This window comes from Rattus norvegicus, chromosome 8 (genome assembly GCF_021556685.1).
Source record: "Rattus norvegicus strain SHRSP/BbbUtx chromosome 8, alternate assembly SHRSP_T2T, whole genome shotgun sequence".
NCBI classification, from domain to species: Eukaryota; Metazoa; Chordata; class Mammalia; order Rodentia; family Muridae; genus Rattus; species Rattus norvegicus.
In genome coordinates, this window is record NC_141541.1 from 69,857,775 (window position 1) to 69,882,097 (window position 24,323).

Genomic DNA, 24,323 nt, shown 5'->3' on the forward strand with positions numbered 1-24,323 from the left:
CTGACGCAATCAGAAGAGCGGTAGGCAGCCACGGGCAGTTCCTGAGCTGGGCTGCAGCTTGCAGTGGAACTTCCTAAGAAGGCCCAGATAATGGGAGGAGGAGGAGCCCGAGACACCAGTGATCCGAGGCATCCAACCCAGCAGGCAGCGCTGAGAGGGAGGATATTTTGGGGATGTATAGGTGGGGATAGTCCCTAAGTCGCCTTTTTTTCCCATTAGCTTCTAAGTGGTTCTGTGTTCCCATCCAAATCATGCCTCATGGGTTTCCAGGGTAGTATGATTCTAGTTTTTGGAAGTACAGATATCTATATTTTAAACCACAGCCCCTGAGTTGGCTTTCTCTTGGCCCTACCTGTCTTTTCAGCAGTAAGCCCAGGGCTTGCTGTCCCCTACCCTGTGACTTCTTCACTGCTGTTACCTCTGGCTGGCTGGCTGTCCCATCCCTCTGCTAATTTCTGCAGGACAGCTGAAGTCAGGTGACATCTAACCCACAGGGCTAACCTTGAGCTCTTGCTAAGGCTGTTGTGGGAAATTAATTAATTAGTAATGAAGTAATAAGCATGGCCTAATATTATACTGTCACCAAGGGATTCCAATCATGTTCAGAAACTCAAATATGTTGAAAGCGAAAGTATGGGAAAAGATACTTCATGAAAATGAAATCAAAAGCAAGCAGAGGATATTATACTAATATCAGCCCACAGTACATCTGAATTTTAAAAATTGCTATGAGGCAGAGAAAGATATTACATATTAATAAAAGTTTTGACATAGCAAGAAGCTATAACAGTTACCCGTATGCATGTACCTCAGCGAACCGTGCAGACATCTGAAGTACACGCTGACAGAATTGCAGAGAGTAAAGCATCGACCAACAACAGCAGCTGGAGATGTCAGCGCCCAATACCAGTGATGGACGGAACAACCAGAGAGTGGAGAAGCAAGGAAAGAGAGGATGAAAGCAGTACCACAAGCCAGAGTGCCTAACACGGCAGAGCACTCTACCTATCCTGCTTCTTGTTCTTCTTGAGCGCAGGTGGGGCACTTCCCGAGACAGACCACATGATAAACCACAAGTCAAGTGTCAACAGGTGGCTGTCACACAAGGTCTCTTCACCGAACACAACAAGAAGAAATAAAAACTAACAACAACAACAAAAAAACCCTAGATATTCACAACATTCTAGCCAGACAATGATGGTGCATACCTTTAATTCTAGCACTCAGCGGCAGAAGTGGGAGGATCTCTGTGAGTTCAAGGTCAACTGGGTCTATAGAGTGAGTTCCAGGACAGCTGGGGCTGCACAGAGAAACCCTGTCTCCAAAAACCAGAAAGAAAGAAAGAAAGAAAGAAAGAAAGAAAGAAAGAAAGAAAGAAAGGAAGGAAGGAAGGAAGGAAGGAAGGAAGAAAAAAAGGAAGGAAGGAAGGACAGATGAATGGACAGACAGAAAGAAAAGAAGAAAAGAAAGAAAGGAAGGAAAGAAAGAGAGAGAAAGGAAGGAAGGAAGAAAAAAAGGAAGAAAAAAGGAAGGAAGGAAGGACAGATGAATGGACAGACAGAAAGAAAAGAAGAAAAGAAAGAAAGGAAGGAAAGAAAGAGAGAGAAAGGAAGGAAGGAAGGCAGGAAGGAAGAGAGGAAGAAAGAAAGAAAGGAAGGAAGGAAGAAAGAAAGAAAGGACAGATGGACAGATAGAAAGAAAAGAAGAAAAGAAAGAAAGGAAGGAAAGAAAGAAAAAGAGAGAGAAAGGGAGGGAAGAAAGAAAGGAAGAAAGGAAGGAAAGAAAGAGAGAGAGAAAGGAAGGAAGAAAGGAAAGAAGGAAGGAAGGGAGAGAGGAAGAAAGGGAGAAAGGGAGAGAGGAAGAACACCCCAGCATTCTATTTTTAAAAATCACAGAAGTCATAAGACAAATTAGATAATACTTAGACACAGTAAAATAAGATAATAAAAATAAGCATGGTATACCAGAATAACGGAGGCATAAAGAAAGCAACGATAAGGGAAAATTGTAAATAATCAGTGTTGGGCTATTCAGACAGCTCAACAGGAAGATGTGCTGCAGCCAAGCCCGAGGACTTGGGTTTGATTCCCAAGACCCAGTTAATGGAAGAGTAACAGGTCCTGCAGGTTGTCTTATGACCCCCACACATGTGTCATGGCATGCACATACACAGACACACACACACACGCACACATACATTCACAAATAAATACATAAGTAAATGCAGTGAAAAATGTAAGTGTCTGCACTGGACAAAGCAAACTCAGACAAACGATTCGACTTTGCACTGAAGACACTAAAAATAGAACAGACCAACCCTTCAGAAGCAGAAGGCAGAAGTGGAAGGAAGGGTATGCAAAGAGCAGAGCAGAGGTAAGTCAGGTAGAGAACAGACGAAACCAGCAGCTGGCTTGGACAAAGCAACATCGACAGCCTGTAGGTGTGTTGGCTAAGAGACAGATAGAGAAGTCAGAAGTGAAAGCAGGACCCCCACTACCACTTGTACAGAAACGCAGGGGATTCTGAGAAATCATCGTGAACAAGCCCGCACACACAAGCTAGCTCCCTGAGATAAAGTGGACACATTCCTAGAAACACAAACTACCAAGCCTGAAGCGTGAAACGAAATAAATCTGAGCAGACTTCCGTAGAACAAGGAGGGCTACGGAGTCACCAATAAAAATTCTCAAAGAACTTGAGAAAACTAACCTTCTGGCCCTGGTGGTGTCTGGTGGTTCCTACAAATCTCTAAGGTTTTCAGACCCTCCTCACAGGCTTCCAGACGCTGAAGAGGAGCATCTCCTAACTTAGTGCACAAGGATGTCATGGCTAATCTTGTTTACCAACTTGATTGAATCTGTTGGGTGAGTCTCTGTGGGCATTTCCAGGAAGAAATCCAGGGGACCTCCCCACAGGGTGTGTGGTATCTTCAGGTAGAAGCGTAGATAACAAAGAAGTCCCAGGGACAGGTTCCAGAGACAAGTTGGAGCTTGCCTGTCCGCTTGACTCTGCCACTGAGTGTTCGTCTCATTGGAGGATACCAGCCTTAGCTGACCTCGGCTTCTCCAGTCTCCCAGCCTGGACTGAAGACCAGCTGCCCTTTAGGGATCCTCCAGGCCTGCAGTGCTACACTAGAGTAGCAGAAGCATCCAGCTCCTGGACTGAGCAGTTCCTCAGTTCTCAACCTCTCTGTCATACAGATGGTCAGGACAGCTAGGGTGGGACAGAGGAAGCCGGTCTCCAACAAAACAAAAGTCAATACATGAAAGAAAGAAAGGTTTCTTAACAACCAAAAACCTAAAAAGGTCAATGAAAATATTTTCACCTTAAATGGCATCAAAAGAATAAAAATACTTGGAAATTAAGCCAGGCGTAGTGGCTCATACCTTTGATCCCAGCACTCTGGAGACAGAGGCAGGCAGGTCTCTGTGAGTTCGAGACCAGCCTGATCTACAAAGCAAGTTCTAGGACAGTCAGTGCTGTTACACAAAGAAACCCTGTATCAAGAAAATAAAACAAAACAAGACAAAACAAAAACAAAACAGACCACAAAACATTGCTAAAAGAAATTAAAGACATAAATAAATGGAAATGTATCCCATATTCATGAATTGAAGAGCAAGGTCCTTAAAGTACTAAAGTAACTGCCAGATTTTATACCACTTCTACATGCTTCACGTTATGGTCTACATGTATACCCCCAAATTTATACTCTGAAACCTGATTGCCATTATAATAGTGTTTGGAGCTGGAGTCCTTGAAAGTAATTGGGTTATGGGTACAGGGCCCCTATGAATGGAATTAGTGCTCTGATAAAACAAGCTCTTTAATGTCGGTACTGTTTTCTAAACTACTTTTTTATTATGCACGGCAGTAGGGGCGGGGCATGTGCCATAACGCACTTGTGGGGGTCAGAGGACAACTTTGAGGACTCAGCTCCCCTTTTCTACCATGTGAGTCTGAGAGCTTAAACTAAGGCCATCAGTTAGTCAAGATTCATCCGTCCACCTATCCAAGCATCCATTCATCCATCTATCATCTATCCATCCTTCCATCAGTCCATCATTCATCCACCCAACCATTCATTTATTTGTTCATGAAATACCATAATCACATACTGTGTGCAGGCCCTGTGCTAGAAAAAGATATGGTGATGACTCAGACAGTTCCAAACGAGTGATAGATGATGGATGGATAATTGATAGATGAAGGGTGATAGATTGATGGTAGATAAATGGATAGGCTAAGGATGGAGGGATGGACGGATGGAGGGATGCATGAAGGGATGAATGGATGGATGGATGGACGGACGGATGGATGGATGCTTAGATGGATGCTTGGATAGACAAATAAATATTGGGAAACTATGGCCTCAGATATGCCTGTGCTCACAGCAGACAAGGCTCTATCTTGGTTCCTGAACCCTGCCCACAGTATGAGTCACACAATCTCTAGCAACCACACACTTCTTTCCACAGTGAGGTTGCCCAGAGGGGCCCTCAGTCTCACAGAGTGTCAGGAAAACTCAGCTCACACACAGTTCTTGCCCACGTCTGTTCACCGCTAAGCTTTGATGTGACCCCTGTGAGTCAGAGCTGCTGTTGTTCTATGTGCTTCCGCTTTCAACAGCCTTGTGAGGCTTCAGAGAAAAGTCGAAGGAACCCGGTCCGCCTTTGGGCTCTGATTGCAGACCACTCTAGGTTTGGCTACTCCTCAATTTCAGTATGAATGGACCTGTTGGAAAGGACAAAGGTACCAGGGGAAAACTGGTGGCCTATCTCCTGTAATACAAGGAAGGGATGTACAGTAGCCACTGGGAAGAAACCATCTTAAGCCTGCCTCTTCTGATGCACAGGCAGTCTTCCGGATACCTCGTCCTGTCAGACCTGGATCTTGCTCTTCCTGACACATCTTGGACACTCATCCTGGTTCTTGACCACAGGTCTCTTCCTGCCAGGAGAGCTGCCTTCACTCTCAGTTCCACCTCTCCCTTCCAAGCACACTCCTGTCTAAATCCACTTATCTCTTGTCAGGTCATGAGAGCCAAGGACCCTGGAGGTCTAGAAACACTCACTTTCCATGAGGCATCTGCTCTTGTGATGCTCTGATGACATGTTTTGTGACTTAAGAGGATTTAGCTATTATCTCTCAGGGATGACTCAGGAGGCAGCAGCAAGCAGCCCAGGCCAGCTCAGCTGCTTCCTTCTCCTTCTGAGTGATAGTCTGGCCTTCGGTACAATTAAGACTCCATTGTTAAAAAAATCCTCTGTGTGTGTGTGTCTGTGTGTATGTATGTGTATATGTGTGTGTATGTGTATATGTGTGTATATGTGTATGTATGTGTGTATGTGTGTATGTGTGTGTATATGTGTGTTTGTGTGTGTATGTTTATGTGTTTGTGTATGTATGTGTATATGTGTGTATATGTGTATGTGTGTATGTGTATATGTTTATGTGTGTGTGTGTCTATGGTGTATGTGTGTGTATATGTGTGTGTATGTGTGTGTATGTATATGTATGTATGTGTATATGTGTATGTTTATGTGTGTGTATGTCTATGGTGTATGTGTGTGTATATGTGTGCGTGTGTGTGTATGTGTATGTGTGTATGTGTGTGTGTATGTGTGTGTATGTGTGTATGTGTGTGTATGTTTATGTGTGTGTATGTTTATGTGTGTGTATGTTTATGTGTGTATGTGTGTGTATGTGTGTATGTGTGTGTATGTTTATGTGTGTGTATGTTTATGTGTGTATGTGTGTATATGTGCGTGTATGTGTGTGTATGTGTGTGTATATGTGTGTATATGTATGTGTGTGTGTGGGTACATGTACATGCTCCTGACACGAAAGCTCAAGTACATGTGTGCCCGATGCATGTGGAGGTTGATATCAGGTGTCGTACTCTACTTCTCTCCATCTTGTTTTTTGAGGCAAGATTTCCCCTGAACTAGGTTCACCAGTTCAGCAAGGAGGAGAGTGATCCCTAAGGGTCTTGCTCTCTCGGCTCTGGGATGACAGGTGCTTACCGCCATGCCTTGTTTTTACAGAGGGCTAAACCACCTCCCCAACACCCTGCCCCCTTCTTTTTTTAACTTTTGAACATCAAGTAAGATACCAGTGACAAGCACACTCTGTGGACTGGGTAGCCGCACGCATGTGGGAGAATATCAGCACCATCACTTCCATTCTTCTTTACCCTTCCTGTAACTATCAGCAGCAGCAGCACCACCACCCTCATCACCATCATCTCCCCACCCCTTGCTTCTCAAGCACATGCTATCTTCCCAGCTGGCCTGTGAGCATCTCTCCGTCAGGGACCAGGGGCTTACTTCCAACCCCTCCTCCTCCCACACACAGCACAGGGCTCTCTACACAACAGGTACCAGAGATAGTTTCCCAAGGAAGAAATGTCATGTCTGATGAGAATGTCTTCCACGGCCCCTGCTTCCTTCTTTTCGAGAGCCTTGAAGCAAAACCAGAAAGCAACATGACAAAATTCAAGGGGCTCCCACCTGATAGAGAGGCTCTGCCACGTGCTACCTTAGTGCCCAGGTACTTCCCATTCCACAGTCTTCAGCCTTTCTAAGAAAGGAGCCCAGGAAGCCCCAACAGTTGACAAACTGAGCAAGCTTGGGCCTTGTCAACTCCAGGAGGGCTAAGTCATTACCTATACCCGGCCTTGGAGCAGGACTCTACCTCTTGACCTTTGGATGTTCTGAAGGGGACTCTCACTCCACTGAGAGAAGCCCCTCTCCATAAGGGGCTAGTTGTACATGTAATTTCATAAATCCCTCTAGGCATATTTGCAAATGTCTCATCCTCACTCCTTGATGCACCAAGACTTCAAGAAGTGTCAGTTTCAGGCTCACAAGGGAGGGTAAGGCAGAGGCTCACCTCTCATTTCCCAATGAGCATTCAGAGGCGTGCTGGCTGAGCCTGCTGCCTAGTCTCTCTCTGAGTCCCCTGGCTCCCCACTGCACAGAACGTTAAGGTCAACCACATCCTGCCACGTCCTTGCAGAAGTGATATCAGTACCCACCACTAGCATTCTCTGTCCCACCACAGCCAAGCCAGTCCAGGAAGGCTCAGGGCTTCCTTCTCCCTCTGACAACCACTGAGTGTCAGAGCTAGATGGGCCTCGTTCCAAGCTCCCACTTCAGAGTCAGCTGAGGAGCTTGCTCACACTGCAAATCTGTGGGCCTGCTGCAAGGTGGAGGAAATGAAGATTCAGAAATCTGCATTCACGGGGCTCACAAGACTGATTCCATGAGAGCTTGAGTCTGGGAGCCTCCACTCCAGACCGTGTGTGTGTGTGTGTGTGTGTGTGTGTGTGTGTGTGTGTGTGTGTGTGTGTCTGTGTCTGTGTCTCTGTGTGTGTCTCTGTGTGTGTCTCTGTGTCTCTTGTATATACACTAAAGATCAGGAGTCAACCTAAAGTATCAAGTGTTGTTTCTCAGAAGATGCCCACCTTGTTTTTATTTTCAGTTAATAATGAACCAGGGCCTCACTGGAACCTGAAACTCCCTGATTCATCTAGACCAGCTGGCCAGCCAGCCTGGGGGATCGCCCCCCACTTCTCTGCCTCCTCTGCACTAGTATTGCATGCACCTGCCACAACACCCAGCTGGGGTCAGACTCATATCCTCAGGCACTCCAGCAGCCCCTAGCCTAGGAAAGGAGAGACCCTGTCCTAGCTCCTCAGCCTATAGGACTGTGGTGTCTTTGGCTGGTCTCTGATGCACCTGTCATGGTGGCCGCCAAAGGCTTTGAGCTCACACTTTGCTCTCAGGAAAGCAGGTTGAGGATGTTCTTGAATCCAACCTGAGGTCTGACATGCCCACCTCCACATGGGCAAGAGGAACACTTTGTGGAGAAAAAAATAAGTCTTTGAAGGAGCCTTCAGGAAGAACCTTCAGGGATCATGGCGGAGTCAAGTAGACATCGAGTATACCTTCTTCTTAGAGTGGTGGGCCGTTGGACCTCAGCTCCAAATGGTAACTAACTCCTTTCTCAAGAGGAAGAGAATGGCCGCAGGCCAACCCAGCCTAACTTTAATCTAGCTATGCCAAGGCCTGTGTTTTGTCCAGGGCCATTTTTAAAGCTGGAAAATATTCACAACCTGGCCTTTAACAGAAAAAGCATGCCTTTCCTGATGGCCCCCAACCGTAGTCCGAAAAGATGTGTTCCTGTGACTATACGAGAAAGTCCCTGGATTTCCAGGCACATTCCCTCACTACCACAGCAGCATGGTGTTGGGGAAGGTGGCAAGCACTTAAAAAACAAAAGCAAAAGCAAAACGGTTGAATGAGTGTGCTACCACAACGGGCTAGCTTAGTTCCAGGTATGCAAATGAGAAAAATGAAGCTTTTCTTAAAAAAAGCTAACTATACAGTTCAAGGTCAGGGCAGCAGGGAGTGGGGGGTTGGGATTCGTCTTATTTAAGGTACAGCATCTTCACTCTCAAAGTTGAAGCCAGGGCCATGTAAAATTCTACAAGAAACCCACAAGGATGGATAGCTACGTGAGGTTATTTTTCACTGGCAGGGATTAGTTCAAAATAATGGCGTCCTCTATGTTCAAGCTCACCACTCCAGGCACCCGAGGCTAATGACATTGTGTTTTTTATGGTTATTTTTGTCCAAGTGGCCCTAACAAAGCTCTTCAAATGCAATAAAAACATTTATGCATTTAGTATGTATTAAGATTTTATTCTTCACTCTGTGTGTGTGTGTGTGTGTGTGTGTGTGTGTGTGTGTGTGTGTGTGTGTGTGAAGGTGCCTGTGGAGAGAAGGTGTTAGATACCCTGGAGCTGGGGTTATAACTGGTTAATTTTAAGTCTTTGGTAAGGGGCTAAATCGTGAGGTTAGGAGAAGGGATAAAGAATTGCTGGGGAAAGAAATACATTTTGTCACACGATTGGCTAATTTGTACTCTAGTCTTAGCTTCTTCACAGACCTGTGTTCTTAACGAGTGATAAATAATGGATTTTTGTTTTCAGCTGGGGTCAAAGGATGACACTTCAGAGAGTGAAGAAGAGGGTGACAGTGAGCCAAACGGGCTTGCAGAGGTCATTTGAAACCAGCAAGGCTCTGGTCTCAGTGATGCTCTGTCATGATGACCTGTTCATGGGATTCCTCCCTAGGGAGCCTGTGACCATGAAGCCTTCCCTACCTTGAGCTTCTCAGGGTTCTCTGTGGTTGTGTCCACCTGGCTCGTGGGAAAACTCTAGAGGTCCAAGACACATTCTCTTGTAGCTGATGAGCTCTGTTACGGTCACTTGGACAAAAAACGATCATAGGAAGCACAATGTCATTAGCCTTGGGTGCCTGGAGTGATGATCTTGAACATAAATTCGAGGACGCCGTTATTTTGAACTAAGCTTCTGTGTTGGGCCCTGACAGTGCAGTCTCATTCACATGGGTAACTTACACTGACATTTCACGTCACCAAAACTGAAACAAGATTGTCTGATCTTCTGAGCAAGCATGGGGGATAGGAACCAATGTTCCCCAGCAGCTAGTTCCCATGGGCTTGATAACAGCTTCCCTCCTCAGAGAGACTTTACCTGAAGTAACCTTGTGTTTACCATGGTGTTATTTTTCTCTTGTTCTTCCTGCACGGCCCTGCCTGACAAAGGAAGCAACTTTGAAATCACAGGTATCTGAAGAGGTGGCTCAGTGGGTAAATGCACTTGCTGAGCAAACAAAAAACCTTAGGTCAGATCCTCAGCGCTGTGCTAAAAGGCGGGCAACCAATAAGACAAAACAAAACAGAACAAAACAAAAGGCCCAGTGTTAATGGGACAGCCAGGAAAATGTTCTCAGAGAGATGTGCTCTTTCAATTAATTTATGAAGCATTTGTGGCTGGGGAGGAGGGCATGATCCACAAAACTATAATCCCAGAATTTGGGGAGTGGAAGCAGGAGGGTCAGAAAGTAAAGTTCATCCTTGACTAGAGAGTGAAATCTTGTCCCAAACCATTCTACTTCCCCACCCTCAAAGCTGTGAATGTAGGCCCCTGGCTGCTCCATGTAAAGGTAGAGTCTATAGCTTGTCATTTGCCTCAGGTCACCTGAACCTCCACTCTCATCCCTCTCCCTGACTTGCTCTAGGAGATGAAAAGCTAAATCCAGAGCCTCCTTTGGTTTTTCTTCTGTTGATTCTTTTGCAAAAGGCCTAGAAAGAGATAATTAGGCCTGTGTGAGAATGAACCCACACCCCTCAGAGGGGGTGTGTGTCTGCTGAGCACTCCCAGCAGCCTCCCAGTTCCCTAAACTCTTCCTTCTTCAAGCTCCAAGGCTTCCCACACTTATGCAAAGCATCCTATCTGAGTCTCTCTGACTGCTGGAGGGGAAACTCTAAACCTCAGAGTGAAATTAAGAGGCTGATTGGCCCTTGGGAAATGAGACAAAAACTAGCCTGGGGTGAACCACTGGTTCTAAACTGTTTCCCCAGATGAGTCAAAGCACTCTCCACAGAAGGAATGTCCCTTCCCACCCCCCAAAGGGCCTCAGCTGATCTGGAAGATTGGCCTGGTTACATAGCCAGGGGAACAGAAGGCAAAAAGCAAGAGACTGGGGTGATGCTTACCAAAGAAACCACAACCACCTTCCACCAGCCTGGGTGGGGCCTGCCTTTCTTCTTTTAACCTGTAAACTGCTTGTCAGCACCTCTGTTTCCTGCCAGGCCTTAGAGAGGACCTTTGTGTGCTCACAAGAGACTGTGGCCCCAATCCCATTCCTTCTCTCTCGGGCAAGGCAACAATAGTCTTTTGACTTCTAACCAACCACAGAGGTCAGCCACCATAAATGTTAAGGACCAGGAAAACAGAGAGCAGCAAAGGTTGGCATGAGGCACCCATCCTTGTGGAGTTGACAGTCAGTCAAGATCAGATAACTGGTACAGAGAGCATTCATCAAGGGCAGGGGTTGGACAAGTGTCTAGAATGTGACAGGGACCCAGTGTGTATATGGCAATCAAGGAAACTCTATTAGTAATTGTCAACCATCATAGTTTATTTGTGTGTTTATTGATAAAGAAAGAATGGGCTGTCTAGGGAGTATAGCCCAAAACCTACGAACAGCACAGGGGAATCAGAAGGAAGATCCTTCAGTGAGGGGCTCACTGGAAAAGGTCCTTGGAAATGGAGGACAGGATCTGTCTGAAGAGGATGGCACAGAGGGTCCTAGTGGCAGTAAGAGGTAGTCAGAGTGGGCATCAGGGACCTGTTGGCGTCACAAGGTCAAAGGGCTAAGAAAGCTGGTGAGCAAGGGTCCAGCAGTATGTGACTGTTCAGAGCTAATGTGCTTGTGGCAGCTGAGGCTGGAAAGTACAGTGACGTACAGCTAACTTACTGCCAGGCTCACCTTCGCTTCACTGTGTAATATGGCTCATTTAACAAATGCCGGTGTCACATGACAGCTCACCAGATGCCAAGCTAAAAGCTCGGCAAATATTAGCTCACTCTGTCCTCACGGTGGTCCTGTGAGATGGGTACCTCCATTAGCCTGTTTAAAAGACGGGGCATCTTGCCTGGGGTATTCAAATCAAAACCATAGGTGACAATATGATATGATAGTCTGCCTCAGTTCCTGAGGGACATGGAGCGCTCCAGAAACCCGACTGTGCCTATGGATGGAGGAGGAGGAAGTGCAAGAAGAGGAGGATGGCAGAGAAGCAGCAGCTGTCGTTACTTCAGCTGTGGAGACAGATGGGCAGGAGCAAAAGTTGGTCAGCTGTCAGAGGGTCCAAAGAGCTACCACTGTGAGGCAAACAGTTCTGGTACAAAGACATAGTTCCTTGTTTCTGTCTTGGCTGTGGTCATAACCTCTGTTCATGTGACACCAGGTCCTTTCAGTTTGCCCTCCACTGGATCATCTGCTTTATAAATACCTCTTCCTTGGTTGACTTTCCAGTCCTTCCAGTTGTACCTTGACAATGAAAGGTGAATTTGGGAGAATGTGAATTTTAAAGATATTTTTAACACCTCCACGGATTGTTATTTTCCTGAGTGTAAACTCAATAACAAATTATTTTTCTTCAGAATTTGGTAGGCCTTACTTATTTGGCTCCTGTTTTCAGGGTTGCTGTAGAGAAGTCCACCGTTGATTAGTAGTTTAGCTGGGTATAGAAATCCAGTCAAAACCAGCTTGTAGACCTGCTGTTGAGGACTCAGTGCCACCCTGTGCTCTAATTTTCTTTCTTTTATTCACCATTTCCTTGCTCTTGAGAATCTCAAACAGTCCTTGCTGGTCTCACATTCTCTCTGTAACCAAAGATGACCTTGAACTCCTGATCTTCTTGCTTTGACCTCTAATATTCTGCTTTCCTTGACAGAAGCCACACACACGCAGTTTCTCTGACCTGTTATAATGGTATAATGGCTTTGCTTATGCTATTCTCTCTCTCTCTCTCTCTCTCTCTCTCTCTCTCTCTCTCTCTCTCTCTCTGTCTCATTCTGGAAGCTCTCTCAGTATCTTAATCTTTGAAATTTCACAATCATTGGCCTCGTTTTGGGCCTTCTGTCCCTTGTTGGCTTGAGTGTGTGACAAACTGAGACCGATTAAAACAGATTTCAGTTCTGGGAACTTTTTTGTCACACTGTTTCCATGACTATTGCAACCCTCCCCCAGTTCCTTCTCTACTCTTTTCTTTCTGGAACTTGGTGCTTGGATGTTAAATGCCCCAGATGTGTGATCGATTTTTCAAAATCTTTCCTGTACTCTACCTATCCTTTTCTTTTACTTTCTGAGAATTCCTTGCATTGATATGTGTGTGTTTGTGTGTATGTATGCATGTATGTATATGTTTATGTGTGCATGTATGTACAAATGTATGTATATGTGTGTATGAATGCATTATGTGCATGTGTGCTGAATGTGTATGAAACATATGTATATGTGTGTACATTTGCAAATAGGTCTGTGTGCATGTCTCACGTGCATGCATGAGTGCACGTGTGTGTGCACATGTGTGTGTGTGTGTGTGTGTGTGTGTGTGTGTGTGTGTGTATGCTTCCATTAATGATAGGGTTTCATGCAGCTCAGGCTAGCCTCAATCAAACTACCTGAGGAGGACCTTGAACTTCTGACCCTGGTATGTGCACCATCACATTCTACATATGAGGGGAATGAACTCCGGACCTTGTATATGGTAGGCAAGCACTCTACCAGCTGAGCTACATTCCCCAGTTCCCCAAATATTTGTTTTAGTCAGGGCATCTAAAGGCATAGTTGAATCCTGTATGCACTGTCCAAAGCATTCTAAAATATCAAATTACTTGACTACCCATAGCAAGTCTTTGAGAAAGGACTCACACCAACCCCTATGACTGACAAGAAACATGGAGCACAGAGAGGGCAAGCACTTTGCCCAAGGTTTCCCTGCCACTAAGGGTTCAGGAAGGTTATAGGCAAGCTAGCCCCAGAGACGTCTCTGATTGGCCTCAGGAACCTCAGTTTGCCCATCTGTGTGACAGCAAGTGACTTCACTCAGAAAGTTGGTTTGGGAGAGAAATGAGGGAATACATGTAAGACCTTCACAGAGTAGACCCTCCACAAATATTGCAATCCTTACTATTCTGTGTACATGTCTGTATACGCTATGTATGTGATCCTAAGTGTGTCCCACAGAACGCACGTGGAAGTCAGCAGACCACTCATAAATTGAACTCTTTGTGTGTCAGTCAGGGTCTGTTATTTAAACCTCTCAGCTTTTTGGAAGTCAGAGTGCTGCTCAAGACCCAAGCTAAAAGGGAGTCTGTTTTCTCACTACCCTGTGGGTTCCCATTGTCAGCCCAGCAAGCAAGGGCCAAGCCATCTTATCGGCCCTGATTTTTATCATAAGATATCCCCATCATTGGACTTCATTACTTTGAAAAGCCACAGTGTTGGCTTGCCGAAGGCCTCTGATAACCGTGACGCTCCATGGTTGTATGATATGGGCTGCAAAGCTGGGGGGGGGGGGGGTTAAGCAAGATGAGATAGGACATGACAAAGGGTGGGCAGCATCAAGATCTGGAGGAGAAAGGAAAGCTCCAGAAGGCTGGGCTCCCCAGTGCAGGCCTTCAAACATTACTTCCGTGAACATAAATAACTGTGAGGCTAAAAAAGAAAAAAATAAAAAAGAAAGAACAACCAGACCCAAACTAACATGTAAAGGAACACATGTAACCACTTATAGGCCAATTAATGTTGGTGTGGGGAGAAGGCCACAGGGAAGGAAGGGAGGGTGGGGACGAGCAGAGAGAGAGACCGCTCTTGCAGGCCCAAGGCTGAAATGGGTTATGTGTCATCGGGAAACTTAAGAAGAGGGAAAAACAAGCCCTGATCAAAGTCCCTTTTGTCAAGTTCTCCAGATTAACAGATGACTGACTTTGCACTCCAGCTCTGCTTGGTGGCCAGAGCAAGGGTAGCAGAGAGGGATTGGTTGGGATGTTCTTCTTCCATGCAGCCACTGCCCTGCAGAACTTCTGACAGCCCGGCTGTCTGAGGTCACTCGAGAAAGGTCTGCCTTCCCCGGGACTTTTCAGAGAGACAGTGGGGTAAAAACTCTGGACCCTGAAGGCAGACAGCTTTTCTCACCTCGTGACTCTGCTGTACTAGGCTCCCTGGAACCTGAGTTCCTCAGATGCCACTCCAGTCCCTGCGGTCTCATGGTGGCCCTCTATGGGTCACAGAAGGAAAGCAGGCTTCAGAAGCTGGCTTTGAAGTCCTTGCCATCCTGTCCCCATCTTCTCAGGGTGTATGTGCTGGTCACACCAGGTCCCCAAGCTCTCCAAATGCACTTTGCTCTTCTGTCTCTACATCATTATCTTCCCTGCCACTTTCTCTCCCTGTCTCCTATCCACCCGTCAAGGTGATCCTGGTATCAATGCACTTGGGAAATTGGTTCTGACCACCTCTCCGCCAAGGTCAAAGAGGGTCTCAAAGCTCTATGTAACCCTTAGACCTCCAAACACAGTCCTCAGCACCGTCCTCCCCGGGGGCCCTTCCCAGCTCTCACTCTCTGTCCTCACTGAAGAGGGTGTGGAGATCCTTGTGCTGCCAGGCACAGAGATGGCATTATTATTACATGGATACAGGAGCGCCAAGGTGTGTGTGTGTGTGGGGGGTCATTAAATGAGGCCTAACAGCAATTATATCTAGTAATTGTTATTACCCTAATATTTCTGACCCCTTGTAGATAACTATCACAATATATTAACGGACATGGGGCATCCCTCTTGTGGTCCCTTTGTGGTATATACAGCAAGGGAAGGAAGAGATGAGTTTCACAACTCTGGTGTCTTATAAATGCTATGTGGAGGTTCTCTGTGTTGGCTTGTAAATAAGCAATCCTGTGCTGGGGGCCCATGTGGCAAGGAACTGTGGAAGGGAGACTTGGGAGCCCATGAGATGGCCCTGGGCCCACAGAATGCATAAAGCCAGGACCTTCTCTTATTCAGTCACAAAGGAATGGATTATAGTCTGTAAAAGAATCCTTCCCTCCCCTCTCCTCCTCTCCTCAGTCAAGCCTCCTGGTGAGATTGCAGTCTAATACTTCATTGCAGCTTCCTGGGGCCTGCTGGGAAGACTCCATTTGGCTGCCTGGTCTCTTGACATCAGACAACCAGAGAGGATAAAGGCCTACATTGTCTAAAGTCGCCATCTTTTCAGTAATGTGCTGCTCGGCGATGAACAAACCGATAGACAGGACATTCTGAAAGATGTCTTTTTGGGGGGTGGGGATGTGGCCGAGTTAATCCAGTGCTTGCTGGGCCAGCACAAAGCACTAGGCTCAATCCTACCACTCTCCATCGGGTGTGACTGTCCAAGAGCCTGCAATCCCGGCATTTGGGAGGTGGAGATAGGTGGATCTGAAATTCAAGGTCATCCTGGCTACAAATCAAGTTTGAGTCTTGCCTGGGCTATAGGAGACCCTGTCTCAAAAAGATAAGAATTTCCTTTCTGATCTGAAAGGACCCAGGGAATCCTGTTCCATTCTTTTTTTTTTTTTAGATTTATTTATTATATGTATGTGAGTACACTGTCACTGTCCTCAGACACACCAGAAGAGGGCATCAAATCTCTTTACAGATGGTTGTGAGCCACGATGTGGTTGCTGGGATTTGAACTCAGGACCTCAGGAAGAACAGTCAGTGCTCTTAACCACTGAGCCATCTCTCCAGCCCCTGTTCATTCTAATGAACTGATCAAGTTGCAAGAAATTTTGGGCTGGGCAGTGGGAGCGGAGCCATCAGGGAAGGATGGGAAGAAGAAGTCACAATCAGATTCAGGGCAGGAAGAGCCTCTACCAGATGTCAGGCTTCTGAGTTTCAGCCATCAGAGACGCAGTCATCAGACTTTGGTCAAGGTGACCTTGAACCAGAGTGTCGTCTTTAACACAGCCCTGGGGACAGAGTGAGTTCCAGGATTCCCAGGCTACCATTTACCAAGGAACCACTCCAACCCATACACTCTTGAATCTCTTCAGACTCTCCCTTCCTTGTTCATTCAGAATATGCTATGCCTCTGGTTAGTAGCTTTTAGGATCCATTATTATAAAAGAGACATCTGATAACTTGAGTCTTCAAGAAAGACATACATGAATTGGTGGTAAGGGCAGGGTTAGAAAACTATGTTAGGGATCCTCCTGTGCACACTTCCCCTCCCCCACACACACCTTAGGGAACTTTGCTCCATGTGTTCCCATAGAATGGATGGGCTCCTCTCCCACCTGAGTCACATGGTCCAACCCTAGTCAGAATCCTCTGAGTCTCCAGCTACTATAACCAGCCCCCAGATGAAGCACGTGTCAAGAAGGACCGTCAGATGTCCCAAGGGAACTCTAATGAATGTTAGGATTGGGTTGGAGATGTTTGGGGCTGTGGTGACTGGCCTGTGGAGAGAGCAAGTTTAAGATCTGGAAGGGAGAGGCCGATTAACTACAATTCCAGCCATCTCTGAAGCCATCTGTATTCCTTTGACCTAATAAGTTACCTTTTTACTTAAAATGGTTAGGATTGGGTTTCTGCCACTTAACTAATTCAGAGTTATTTAATCTTGGCATGAAATTTTAGCTGTGAGTCTCCTGGATGACAATGGGGGAAAGAACCGTGGTGAAGCCCAACGCTCTTCTTCTTCAGCACCCGAAGGCTCAAACCGCAAAACAGATCCTTCTGTCAAAGGGCACAAGCCCTTCTCTGTCATCAGCGAGCCGCCCAGAGACGTCCCACAGACGTTTTAGCAGTGCCACAGACACATTCTTCCGGTGGCAGGCTGCCTTTGGGACAAAGGTCTGCAAAAGGCAAGGAGCAGACATGCATCATCAGTCCTCACAATGAGGACCTCCAGTTTCCCAGCCAGAGAGGCCTCAGCCTGTTCCGTCTTCCTGGGTCCTGCCACCCTCGGGCACAGTTCCTTCAAAGTTCGCCCAAGGTGCGACTCCAGCCCATCTCTTCTTTAGTTGGAAGGTTGCTATTTCCTAGCACGGGACGACAAAGCCACATTACACTCAATGGTAAATAAACAAGCGCGTGAGGCTGCGTTTTACTGGTTCCATACCATCTGCCATCTGGTTTGGGGGAGCAAGGAAAGCTGTGGTTTTGTTGGGTTTGTGTATATATGTGTGTGTTGCTGTTGTTGAGTTTGTTTTTTAAAGGTTTTTTTTTCTTTTAAGTTTAGGGTTTTTTTTTTTTTGTTGTTGTTGTTGTTGTCATTGGGTTTTTTTCCCCCCTCCATGGAAATTCTCTGAGGTTGAACGCTGGCAACAGTAAGGGGCTGCTTCAAAGCCCTCTAGCTTCCCACATCTTAACACTCAGCTAAATGTTGGAGGCTGGTCTGGGTCCCCATCTGCTAAGCAGCCTGTTGTGTGAAAATGAGATCTATACATACGCAGGGCTCCTCGGGCTGGCATCCAAGATCCGAGGGATCATTCCGAGGGAACCGTGAGTGGTGGCTAGTGACAGTGGACTCGATGCTTGCAGAACAGGCAACAGTGGGTGGGAGCCCACGATAGGAGAATAGAGGAAGCCTGTCTCCACAGCAGAGCTGTCAGGGCACACTGGCTCTGCCTTCAAGGCCTGGGTTGCTGGAGAGGAGAGTTTGGAATAGCAAGCATGCTCTAGGGGCTGAGTGGAGAGTCGGTGCAGGCTTATTCAGGATCCTCACCTTGGGAGGACTCACATTATGGGGGGTGAAAGTGAGGTGTGCAGCAGGGTTGGAGGGGGGCCGTGCATTGTGTGGGGACAGGAGGGATGTGTTGTGTGGTGGGGATGGGGTGTACTGTATGGCAGGGGCTGTGTGGTGGGGATGGGGTGTACTGTATGGCAGGGTCGAGGTGCATCGTATGGTGAGGGTCAGGTGGAACATGCATTATGTACTGAGAGTAGGGTGAAGCCCAATAGCCCAGCATGGCCTGCAAACCCCATCGGCTTTGTATACTGGAGTGTCCTAAAAAGGAGTGGGAGGGGGAGTGTCCTTTGAGCAGTTTTTGCAGCCCTTGCCCTGACTTCTGCTTCCTTATCTATCAAACAAGACAGAGTGGGGTCTGGGTTGCTCCTCAGGGCCTGGCGAGCGCAGAAGCTGACTGAGGCTGGAGGGCGGGGTCTAGCATACACATGTTGAATCAAAGAATTGAGGGAACTCATATGAGTGACAGGGGCCATGTAAGAGCCTGACCAGTGAAGCCAGATCCCCCCCAGGTTCTCAGAAAAGGCCAAATTTGTAGCTTTGGAAATTTTTTTATTTCAATATGAAATGACTAATATTTCCATACTAGTAGCTGGTAAAACTATTAAGAATTATTCTGGTCACGTAAGATTTGTCTGTAAGCCATGGATAGTGCCCTGGATCTCCAGCTGGTGTCCATGGAGAAACTGGATCAGGCTGGCAAGAATCATGGACTAGCATGCATGACTTGGATGTAAAGAGGCCTAGACCAAGCTAAGTGAACTGGTCCTGCCCTATCCTGCAAGAACTATGGCTGATATGCCAACCTCCTACACAGGCACCTCCAGGCATGACGTGTAAGGTTGAAATGGCTTTCCCAAAGTGCTGCCCTGACACTTACACCAGGGACAGCTGTGAGGCTCCAGGTCCCTGGAGAGTACAGCATCTGCACATACCCTTCGTCTTTATTTCAGAAGTCACTTCTGGGAGACGCATGAGCTCTACATGGCTGTGCTGCTCTCTGTGACCATGTGACCACGTCACACACCTGTGCACACGTGGTGTCCCTGTATAACGCTGACTTACACACGTACATGACTGTGGTGTGTCACCTGGATGGTAGTTTGCTTCCTCCCATCCACCCACCACAAGTCAGCAAGCTGGTGACTATAAAAAGTGACACTTATGTGACGCAGCTCTGGTTACATGGGGACCCTCTTGGGAGACTGACCAGTCCTCGCAGTCTCCAAAGCTAGAGAATTTTTACAGGATTTTCCTTCTGGATTTCGCTGGGCTGAGTTTTCTCTGTAACCCAGCTTTGGAGAAGGCCTTGGGCCATTTGACTTCCTCAGTGAAGACTCATAACTGGGATTCTACATGGTAGTAAAGCCTTCTCATTTGCATCTCCAATCATGTGACCAAACCATGTGACCAAAACAACCCAAAGTCCTCCTTTTCCCCCTTTAATGGATCTCGTGTATTTGATATGAAGCCATTATACTCCACGCTCCAAGTTTAAAATGAATGCATAGGAAAGCTTGGGGATGCCTTTAAAACAACCCCTCAGGTAGAAGCCTCGACCTCACCAAGACTCCCTTCTCACCATGTGATCTTGGACATGTCCTCTGAAGCTGGCTGGCCTAAGCCACCCCTCCCCAGTCCTTCCTATCTCTCTACTACAGTGCAAGAGTTAGGTAACCCAGACATGGTAAAAACTCACTACCAAAGGTCCTGGGGAAACCTAGGGCACCTAGATCACCAAACCAGGCCCATGAAGAAGGACTGGTCCCCTGACAGACTGGGAATTGCGTCCCAGCAAAGTGGAGCTTCTAGGGACATAAAGGTGGGTTGATGGAGAGGCTCTCTTTCTGAAGAGCGAGGGCTCTCGGGGACTTGTAAATCCTTTTGGGGGGCAACCAGGCTGGAAGTGAAGGGACTCTCTGAAGAGACCAGGAGGCAGTTAAAGAAAATAACTAGCTAATTTGCTGCTTAGTCAGGCGTGGGCCTATCTCACATTCTAAAACTGAGGTAACAGCTGATGTGATTTAAGACCCCACGGAGATAAAATGAAGTGTAATTACTTTGTGTTATTTTATTTTCTGTGACATTCAGGCAAGATACCTCTACTCTGCTTTCACTGCAGCAGAAATGCTTTCTCTCCACTAACACGCACTGAGCTCTTCCCAGGTCTGCCTGTGTCTGACCGGGGACATCTGGGTTTGACAGGTCAGCTTCAGGGAGTCCTAGTACCTCAAAGTACTCTCAGAGATAAAGGAAGGAAGGTAGCTAAGACGACATTCTCTCTCTCTCTCTCTCTCTCTCTCTCTCTCTCTCTCTCTCTCTCCCCACCCCTGCCTCCTCAGGTAGCTAAGACAATCTCTCCCTCATACACACACACACACACACACACACACACACACACACACACACAGAGAGAGAGAGAGAGAGAGAGAGAGAGAGAGAGAGAGAGAGAGAGAGAGAGAGAGCAAGAAAACCACATCCAGTCTGGGCTGGCCCCAAACTGAAAAAGCTATGGTAAAGGGTGACTACCCCACCCAGTAAATCAAGATGTGGGATTCAAACCACTTCCCCCCTCAGCTTCGGGTCAAGAGCGTCATATATCTGCATAAGACCTCACAGGGGCGGAGCTGCTGCTGCCAAGACATGAGTGCAAAACCCCACTCAGATGCCAGGTCACATGCCTGTGAGCACAGCCAAGCAGAGGAGAGGCCAGGATGAAATTCACCTCATGAAACAGGACCACTGGACTCCATTCTCCAAGGTCCCAAGGACACAGAGGTCTATAGGCCACAGTCCCTGAACCAAACTAAGATAATTCTGGCACCGATTCCTGCTGAGCTTCTGGAATGTTCTATACCCTAGAGATAGGCCATCTCTATAGGCCTGAGATTCCATGCTATCCTCTCTATGTATGGGTCCCTTATGAAGTCAGGCACTACAACCACAGGGTATATTAAGAGGCTCAGATCTGGGCTGGGGCGATGACTCAGCTAGTGAACAGTTTACCCTGACACGGCCTGATGACCTAACGTCCACCCCTGGAACCCATGTAAAGGTAGCAGGAGAAAACCAACTCCACAACACTGTCTGCCACCACACACACACTGTAGCATGATAATATAGTGGTGGTGACTTTTGAAGGGGTCCAGACCTTCACTTCAGAGGGTATACTGGTCTCCACCTCAGGCAGTCATTCCCCTTTCTGTCAGGTGGAAGGAGCCTTAAAGACTTGTGCCACGGTTCTTCGTTTTAGGTGCGGAAGCCACTAAGCCCCCTCCAATCTGATTCCCCATGCCCCTGAGGAACGCATGATGCTGCTCTGATGAACTGCCCCATGTCTGCCTGCTGCACAAGGATCCCAGGTTGCCAGTCTCTTGTCTGCAGACAACTGCAACCCCTGCATCGTTACCCAACCTTAGGTGTGACCTTGATGTCTGTGCGGGCTTAGGGCCTGGGTCAGTCATTTCTCTCCTTCTGATCTCATCTGTAAAGTGGGAGAGGCTAGACAGTGGAAGAACTTACTCCCTTTCCACATTTGGTTTTGTGTCTGTCTGTCCCCAGGACCACCCAGGAGCAAGGACTCGGACACCAAAAGCAACATCATAGCAGTCATGAACGGAACAGAACCCCTGTTTCCAGGCTCCAAGTCCAGTGAGCTCACTGCACCCTAGAGACAGAGACAGGGAGGTGAGCCCACAGCCTGAGATGAGGAAGTGCGCTCTCCACATCTGAGCTACTTTCCAGGGTGAGGGGGGGGGGGGGGTTCTCTCAACTTCATGGTTTCTAGGGAGAGAGAGTTTGTGGCAGGAAGCAGGCCAGAAAAAAAAAAACTGAAAACAAAAACAAAACCAGAAATCACCGGGCTAACATCAGCTTGCTGCATCTCCTCCCAGGACCTTGGTAGGGAGAGAGTCGCTGGTACAAGGCATCCTCAGAAGGCCCAGAAGGAGGCCCAGAAAGGGTTAGTCACTTTCAGGAAAGTTACCCACATGGCTGGGGGCACAACTATGAATAAGGTGTGAAGAAGGCAGGGCCACATGCTAACTCACACTCCCCTCCCTCAGGAACAGGAGCACCGTGGTCGCCAGGTCTGGGTTGAGGCTCCACTACCTGTAAACCAGGGAGGGGCCTTGGCAGTTTGTGGATGTTCCAAGCCCAGGCCTTCCTTTTCCTGAGAATCAGAGCAACTCCTCTTTCAGCATCGGGTCACAAGGTTCAAAAGGTTTGAGTGCCTGGCACATAGTAGGGCTCAACCATTGGCTCCAGAGATGAAGGCTGGAGACAGGGAATGCCCAGAAACTCTTGATTATTTCACAATCTCAAGGGATCTAGATTCTGCAACAGGTTCAGAAATACTACCCCCACCTCTCCACTCCCCCACCCCCTACTTCCTCCAACCCCCTCCTCCCAGCAACACACCACACCTCACCTACCTCTGAGTCTCTCTCTCCCTCTCTCTCTCTCCCTCTCTCTCCCTCTCTCTCCCTCTCTCTCCCTCTCTCTCTCCCTCTCTCTCTCTCCCTCTCTCTCTCTCTCTCTCTCTCTCTCTCTCTCTCTCTCTTCTCTCCCCCCCCCACTATCCCCCCTCTTTCTCTCTCTGAAAGAGAAACCAACGTCCTCCTGGGCTTCCCCAGGCATAAGAAAACAGCAGGTGTATCCACTACAATACTGCAAGCTGGAGGAGTGCAAACAGCCCAGCCCAGACTCCACTCCTGCAGCAGCAGAGCCAGGATCACCCTCCAGTCCCACCCTCCAGTCCCACAGTAGCAATGCCCAGAGTTTCTGGTGACCCTAGAGCTCCTCATGGGATAGTGGATACATTATTAGGAACTCTGAGTGACCTAAGAAGGGGCCCTGAAGAAAGTGTGCTGCTGGCCCTTGAGAGCTTAGCCTCCTAGAGTTCCACTGAGTGCCAGAGACAGAAGTAAAAAGCAGGGTCCTGGCTGGGGGGAGACCCACACCACCCCCAGAAAGGCCTCCTCCTCATAGCTGGATGAAGGCAGGAAAGTCACTTCCTCTCTCTGGGCCTCAGCTCTTCTACAGCAAATGAGGTGTTTGCCTTAAGTGAGATCTCAGAACCCCTCTAGCTATGGGATGATGCTGAAGGTAGCAGGCCCCTTCCCAGGCTCCAGTCCTATTCAGAAAGCACAGGCTGTGGCCTGTGTACCAGGCACCTGAGCTGAGCCATGAGGAGATGGCACATCCTGTTTACTACTGCCACTGTAAGCTCAGGGCCTCACGAAGGGGAGACACGTCTACACTTGAGTTCAAATGCAGGTGGTCTCAGACCCCAAGACAGCGCTGACAGTGCTGTGAGTTCTTCCAGGGAGATATAGGAAGATTCCAAAAAGGAAAAGGATCCCTGAGATGTGATCAGGGATATGAGAAGATGAAGGTTGAGAAGAAGCCAAACAAAAGGGAGCCTTGTACATGACTATTCATAGCTGCAGGGAGACGGATGAAGGACGGAAGCCCAGAGAGACAAGCTGGTGACACAGTACAGATGTCAAACAACAGACCAGGAGGTGGCACTTGTCCTGTAGATATAAGACACGTGCAAAGGTCCCAGGCAGGGGAATGACAGCAGCATATCTTTGGTTTAGACTATGCATGCTGGCAGTGACGCTGCCCCGCCCCCCTCTGATCACCAGAACATGGCCCACAGGCCAGCCCGTCACACTTGCAGCCCTGAGAGATCTTTTCTTCTCACTGTTATTTCCTTACTCTTTTGTGAGCTATGATTCACGTACATGATCCAATTTCCTTTTGCGTCAAAAGAACCAAACTCCTGCTTCAGAGCAGGCTCTTCTCCATTTCAATGTACCCCTCCAGGACTTCCCCCCACTTGCTCCCCATGCCCAGTTCCTCCAACCTCAGTGTTCTTGGACTCACAGGCCTCTTCCTGTCTTTCTCTTTACCACTGGCTCCTTTTTCTCTTTGCCTTACTCCCAGCCACCCCTTTATCCGTGTAGAAAATTCCTATGGATCCTTTGAGACCCATCCAACCTGGTCCCCTGTAGAGGTCATTTCCCACCCTATGGCCGTCTATCTTGTCCACATTTACCACCGCTGAACTATGGCATCATCTTTCCCTTCCCCTCACCTGTGCTTTTAGCCTGTGTCTTGGGAGCCTGAAGGAAAGAGAGCCCAGCA

At 47.7% G+C, this 24,323-nt stretch overlaps 1 long non-coding RNA gene across 2 annotated transcripts in view; it reads right to left on the minus strand.

The window, feature by feature from the left end:
- Window positions 1-15,996: 15,996 nt before the first annotated feature.
- The window catches only part of LOC148004187 (uncharacterized), a 69,640-nt gene continuing 61,313 nt past the window's right edge, over window positions 15,997-24,323 (minus strand). For both annotated transcript variants that reach the window (XR_015627322.1, XR_015627323.1), the window contains exon 3: window positions 15,997-17,463. This is a non-coding gene — a long non-coding RNA (uncharacterized LOC148004187). The remainder of the gene's footprint in view (window positions 17,464-24,323) is intronic.